Source organism: Nannospalax galili, unplaced genomic scaffold (genome assembly GCF_000622305.1).
Source record: "Nannospalax galili isolate Female #2095 unplaced genomic scaffold, S.galili_v1.0 scaffold831, whole genome shotgun sequence".
NCBI classification, from domain to species: Eukaryota; Metazoa; Chordata; class Mammalia; order Rodentia; family Spalacidae; genus Nannospalax; species Nannospalax galili.
This window is the reverse complement of record NW_008329142.1, coordinates 1,536,294-1,543,657: the sequence shown is the minus strand read 5'-3', so window position 1 is coordinate 1,543,657 and position 7,364 is coordinate 1,536,294.

Here is a 7,364-nt window from a genome sequence, read left to right as displayed (position 1 = left end):
TGTGTGAGACTCAAGTCTTCAAGTTTAGGTCTGCTTCTTTTTGTGAACTTTATGTGCCTTTGTGGTTTACTTTTTGGGCATGTAAAGCTGGTTCATCTAAGCTTCTGGTTCTCTCTTTTGATTTCATATTGGAGTGGCTAGATTGCTCTTGCCTTCAGGAGTTCCCACAGAGGGCCCAAGTCAGATGAGGATCAGATGGTCTCAAGCTTTCTCCTAAGGTCTGGATCCCTCTAGGAAAGATTTTGGCCTCAAGTATTTGGGGCTTGGACTGGCCTGGGAGTAGGGCCCAGGAAAGATGCTGTTTAGGGAAGCTGGCAGCTGTGACACTCAGAGATGCAAAGGGAAATGGAGGTGGGAAGAAACCCCTAGGGCTCCTGGGGAGTGCAGTGAGAACTGGATTGGTCTGGATGCAAAGGATCAGGAAGCCAAAAGGTTAGCCCCAGCATCCAGGAAAGAGGATGGTGGGTTGTGCAGTCCAGGGAAGCAGAGGGAGGTGAGGGCGGGACCAGGTCCAGAGTGCTCCTGGGGACCTGAGATGGAACTGGGTTGGTCTGGATGAAAAGGATCAGGAAGCAGTGGTGGTTCCCCAGGTGCCTGGGGTGCCAAGACAAAGAATGGGACAGGACCTAGGCTAGGAGGAAAGATAGGCTGGGGAGATGGGAGGGTGAATGAGGCTTTGGGAGTGAAGGTGCAGAGGGTTCCATCGACCCTCGTGCTGAAAGTGGGATCAACTTGCTGGAAGAGATGCTGGCTGGTCCTGCAGGCCCAGGGAAGCAGAGGGGAGTGAGGGCTATTATTGTTTTCTTAAACAGTCCAAATTTATTTTTTGGTCTTTTTGAGACAAGGTCTTCTTGTAGCCCCATCTGGCCTGGAACTTGCTATGTAGACCAAACTGGCCTCTATCTCACAGAAATCTACCTGCCTCTGCTTCCCAAGTGCTGAGATTAAAGGTGTGCATCACCACACCCAGTAAACATTCTAATTTTATTACCATAATAACTCAGTCCAGTAATTTTAACATTTTTCCCTGTTTTCTGCCTATTTCTAAAAAAGGAATTGTTATAAAATAACCTTTCAGGGGCTGGAGAGATGGCTCAGTGACTAAGTGCACTGACTATTCTTGCAGAAGACCAGGGTTAACATCCCAGTGACCACAAAGTGGCTAACAACTGTAACTCCAGTTCCAGGGGATCTGATACCTTCTTCAATCCTTTGAGGGCACTACATGACATGGGTGCACTAACACACATGCTGCATAACACTCATATGCATAAAATAAAAATAAAAAAATAAAAACCCTTCCTTTCAGACCTAATCAGACCTTATAATTTGACTGAGCCTCGTAGAAAAATCAGCAACCGATTAAGCACTGTAGATCTTTCTTGTTTACTCTCTTCCTCCTTAATTTGCAAAGATAAAGAGGATCATATTTTGAGAAGAATGTGATGGAAATAAGGAAACATGTAAGTGTGTCATTATTATTTTTATTATGACTATGTTTTTGCATATTATGTTGTATCATATTTTAGGTCTTGCTTCCATGTAGGCCCACCCAGTGCTAGTCTGAAACTCTAGAATGAGCAAGAACTTTGACTTTACACTATTAGCTGTGTGAACTTGGGCAAGTCAGTTACCTAATCAGGGTAAAAGTTGATTCATTTAGGGACCAGTAAGCTGGCTCAGCACCTCCATGGGATGCACAGTGACCTGCTTCCTGGTGCCAGCATCTTTCCTGGGTAAGTCCAGTGGCATCCACCATGCCTTCACTCCCCCAAACTCATTCACCCTCCCAGCTCCTCCACCCCATCTCTCCTCCTGGCCTGGGTATGGCCCATTTCTTATTTTGGCACCCCAGACCTCTGGATTAACCTCTTGGTCCAGAATCCCGACTGCTTTCTGATCCTTTGCAGTCAGACCAACCAAGTAGCTCCCAGTATTCGGGGGCCTGAGGCCAGGGGTGAGGGAGGATGGTGCCTAGAGGAAATGGCTGGGGTGTGATTAGACTTGTTTGGCGCCTAGAGGAAACGGCCAGGTCATGATCAGACTTGTTTGGTGCCTAGAGGAAACGGCCAGAACATGGCCAGACTTGTTTTGAAGAATTGCTGATTGGCTCCTGTCATTTCTTTGCATCTTGGCACTGCATGATTACCTCGCGAACGCTATGCTGTGCTATGGAGAGGAAACTGCATGCTCAAGTTCACCTTTAATATGATTGGACACTTGGTTGCGGAGGGGATTTTCCTTTGTGGTTTTTGCCTTCATAAGCCCTGAAACCCCTGTAATAAACGAGTTCCTGCTTGACTGGCTCCCTGTCACCTCTGATTGTCTCCTGGGGAGGCTGCGGGTAACAGGCAGACAGCTCATCTCCTTTTCCCCCGGCTCCTGTGTCAGGGAAGGATCCCCGACATCTGGCGCCCAGCGTGGGGCTCGAAGACCACTTAGACCCGCTATGGGAGCTGATCGCCGGGGCTAATTGGGTGAGTACCGAGGGAAATGAGACCCCCAAGAGATGGGTAATGCAACGAGTAAAAGTGAGGACCCGGCACTCATGGTGCTGAGACATATGCTGAGATCCAGTGGGTTAGAACAGTCGGATTCCTCGTCAAAGAGGGTCTGGGAGGCCACCCTGTGTCTTGGTCCCTGGCTGCCCACTGGTAATTTATTCCAGTGAGCTACCTGGGACTGGCTTGAACAACTGGCTCGCAAGGCAGAGATCAATAGAGGGGAGGAACCACCCTTGGGGTTTTACCCCGTGATCTCAGCCCTTAAGTCATGTTTTCAACCCGATCTGACCACCAGGCATACCGGCCTTTGCCGGATGGATAAGGCCGCAGGGGAAGATCAATGGGTCGCGTTTGATGAGGAGAGAGCCCAATGACTGAAAGTGAAGCACATACTATGGAGAGATCTGGAAAGGGGGGGTGACGAGAATGGGGAAGATAAAGGGGGGACCCCAGGCAGTCCGGATGAGCATGAGGGAAAGGACCCTTTGGGGGGCCCAATCTACTCCATTGGAGCTCTCTGCTCCCATGGGACTGGTCCAGGCTTTCCCTGTAAACATCAATCCCAGACCCCAGTGCCTGGCCACCTGGTACCCTTGGGAGGCTAAAGATCTTAAAGAATTAAAGAAGGCAGTGGCTGAGGATGGCTCCGGGTCCCCCTGGGTTGATATCCTTCTCCAGGGCTTGGTATATCAACCCTGTATGGCCAAAGACTGGATGGATCTAGCCAAGGCAGTTCTCCCCAGCCCATTATTTGTTAAACGGGAGGCACTATACCAAGAGGAATGTCGGGTACAGGAGGAAAATAACCGTGCCACCAACTCCCCTGTCCCTATCACTTTCAGCATGCTGAAAGGGACCATGGACACCTTTGCCATGGGTGCCTAGCAGGCAGCACTTCCACCACCATATATGGAACAGGTCAGGGCCCTTGGCCTCAAGGCCTAGCATAAGTTGGATACAGGCCCTATGGAGCCACCCATATCGGGGATCCATCAAAGCTTGGGGAAGCCATTACATGAGTTTATAGATAGGGTTGAAAAGAGTCTAAAGAGAAAGTTTTCCCCTGGGCTACTCAGAGAACAGTTCACAAAAATGCTAGTATGGGACAGTATGAACGCCGACCGTAAGGTCACCTGCACAGGGTTAAAGGACCATTCCATGAGCAGCTGGATCATGGCCTCAAAGGACATAGGGACCAAAACAAAGGCAACCGAGGATATGGCTGCGGTCCTCAAGACACAGACAGATACTCTAGCTACAGCCTTTAGAGAAGCCCTCACAGGACTTGGGCTGCAGGATAGGGACCCCAGGGCTGAGGACCGGAGATGTTTTGGGTGCAGCCAGCCCAGGCACCTAAAGAGAGACTGCCTGCAAAGGAAAGCCCCTCTCAAGGTGGAGGGGGACAAGCCCAGGGCCCCATGCCCAAGCTGCCACAAGGGGTTTCATTGGAAAAAGGACTGCTGGTCCAGGTATGATGTGGAGGGCAAACCTTTAAACTAGGTCACCAGTTTAAAGGGCCCCCAGCCCCATCAACAAAAGGGGGAGGGTGCACAGGCCCTGGAGGGCCCATTGCCCACTGGATGGTCTCTATCATCCTGGGGCTCTGCCCTAAGATAGACATCTTGATAGATGGGCAGAGGTTCTGGGGCAGATAAGACCATCCTGAGGAAGGAAGAAGTCCCCGGAAGGTGCTCCCTCAAGCCTGGCCCACAGGTGATGGGTGTTGGCAGCACCATGCCATCATGGGAGCTTAAGAACTGGCTTTGCTGGCAGGACTCAGATGGTACTAAGGGGGAGATCAGACCTTTGGTGGCTGAGAAGTTTTCCTACAACCTCTTCGGGAGAGACCTCCTGGGGGGGACGGATGTTTTTGTGACCACGGACAATAGGGAGTTTATTGAGGGGCTCCTCAATGATGAGGAAATGAACAGGGTTAGACACCCCCTTGACTGCCTCTCAAACTACAGGGGGGAGGAGTCCAAGTCTCCCAGGGTCCACCCCCCAATCCTAGAGGCTGCTGTTCCTCAAGTTTCTGCAATCCAATGGTCCCCAAGGAGCCCAGTTTGGGTGGTATAGTGGCCCTTGCCCAAGACAAAGCTCCAGGCTTTGAGGCATATTTTACAGGAACAACTTATGCTGGAGCATATCTGCCCCTCCATGAGCCCTTGGAACACCCCTGTTTTTGGCATAAAAACGTCATCTGGCCAATGGAGGATGCTACAGGTCCTCCGTAAGGTCAACACCAGAATGACACTGGAAGGAGTCCCCTTGATGGGACTGCCCTGGATATCTGCTATTCCCTCAGATCTATTTCTCATAGTTATAGATATCAAAGACTTCTTTTTCTCTATCCCCCTACAACCCCAAGATTGTGAGAAGTTAGCCTTCTCTGTGCCTTCCATCAACTTTAGCATGCCTGATGAAAGGTACGAATGGGCAGTCTTTCCCCAAGGCATGGCCAATAGCCCAGCTTTCTGTCAGAGCTTCGTAAGGGCTCTCTTGAGCCCAACAGAGTCTTTGACACATGCTACTGTATATGCCTACATGGACGATATAATTTTGGGGGTACCAAGTCCCCATCAATTACATGAACAATATAGGGCCACTTAAAAATGCCTCCAGGCAGGAGGGCTTCAAGTATCCGCTAACAAAATACAGACTGTCGCCCCCTTTAAGATTCTGGGGACTACACTGTTCATGGAGGGGGTGAGTCCCTTAAAGCCACAACTGGCTATTAAACCTAATATGACCCTGACAGAACTTCAAAAACTATTTGGAGAGATTAATTGGCTATGGTCCTGGATGCCTGTCTCTACTGAGACACTGGAGCCCCTGTTCCAATTGTTAGTAGGCAAACAGCCATCAGAGCTAATCCATCTGAACCCACAATACCTAGACATTTTACAGGGGGTCCAGGAGGACCTGGACCAAGCCCAACTGGCCAGCTATATGCCTGGAAAGGACCTCGAACTATGGGTGCTCCCTGGCAAGGCCCTGATGACATCCATCTTCATGCAAGGGGGGAAGCCCCTCCAAAGACCCACGGACCAGTTGGCTGACCTGAGAAAGGACGGGATATAGCCCTGAGACATTATGGCATTGACCCCCCACAAGATTATTATCCCTTATTGGCTAGAGGACTTTGAATGGCTCTGCAGAAACAACAGCCAAATGGCCATAGCCTTGGTGGGCTTTCTGGGAAAGTTGGATTGTCATTATGGCCCTCATAAATGGGTAACCTCCTTTCTCACCCTCCACTGGGGGGGCCCCCAGGCTTTTTGTCAAAAACCCTCTGATGGAGGCATATAATGTGTTTACTGATGGAGGAAAATTTGGAACCAGAATAATGTGTTTACTGATGGCGGAAAATTCGGAGCCACTGTAGTAATTTACCTGGTGGTAGGAACAGAACCAAAAACATACATTCGTACTTGTGAGGGCTCTGCTCAATTTAAAGAACTCATGGCCATTGCCCTAGCTTTGTCCAAAGCCGATGACCCCATGAACTTGTTCTCTGACAGCCTATATGTAGTCAACCTTCTCCCGGGATTATTAAATTCTCATATTCGGCTAGATGACAACCCTATTACCCCCCTAATGATCCAGATTCAAACATTGTTAAAAGAAAGAAGGGCCCCCATTTTCTTATCACACCTTGGGGCCACCAAGGACTGTCTGGGTTCCTCTCCCAGGGCAATGCAGAGGCAGACAAAATGGCTTCTACCCATATCCTATCAGCAGGCCTGAAGAAAGCTCAACAACTGCATAATCATACCCATGTAAATTGGTGGGGACTCCATAAGAGGTTCCTTCAAGTCCCTATCAAGGACTTAAGAAAAATTGTACATACCTGTAAGTCTTGTCAACCCTTTCTACAGGTGCCACCCCTCCAACAACCAGGGGTAAACCCTAGGGGGCTGAAGCCTAACTCTCTTTAGCAGACAGGTGTCACACATTACACTCCTTTTGGAAAATTTAAGTATGTTTTCGTGTCTATTGACACATTCTCACATACATGCTGGGCTACCGCCCATACAGGAGAAAAGTCTAGACATGCTCAGTCTCACTTCCTCCAGTGCTTCGCTACGCTAGGATTACCTCAAAGGATTAAAACTGACAATGGACCATGCTTCATAAATAAAAGCTTACAGGACTTCTTCTCTTTATGGGGAATCCACCATAACATGGGGATCCCCTATAACCCCCAGGGCCAAGCTATCATAGAACATAACCATCACGACCTAAAGACCCAATTAAAAAACAAAAAGGGGGAGTAAGCCCCCACCAACAGCTAGGTTTGGCCTTATTTACCATTAATATTCTCAATTTTCAAAAAGGTCAGTTGGAATCTCGATTCCAAAAACATTGGGGACTAGAGTTATGGGTCAGATGGAAGGATCCAGTGATGGGACAATGGTGAGGACCCGACCTGCTCCTTACTATGGTCAGGGGGTTTGGATGTGTCTTTCCCATGGATGAACCCCAAGCCATCTGGGTACCTGCAAAGAATCTAAAGATGCAGGAATAACCCTGTCCCAAAGGTAACAGCCCTTTGAGGAAGATTTCTATGTCTTACAGGATGGAGTATTTTGGATGGAAGGCTTTCGTTGCCATGCTCGCCGCTGCTGCCCTAGCCATCATCATCTTTATCATTATCATCATTATTTAAGATCTGATCAATAGATGGCTGACCAAAATCTGTCAATAATGGTACTCCTTCTCCTGCTAGCCATCTGCCTTTTTTAGTAAGGTATGGGAGCATGTTTCTAATGCTTGTGCTAGCTTTTGTTCTTCTCAGGTGTCTCTGCTTGGTTATCAGAAGACAAAGACAGATGAAAAAAAGTCCTGGTCCAACCTGCC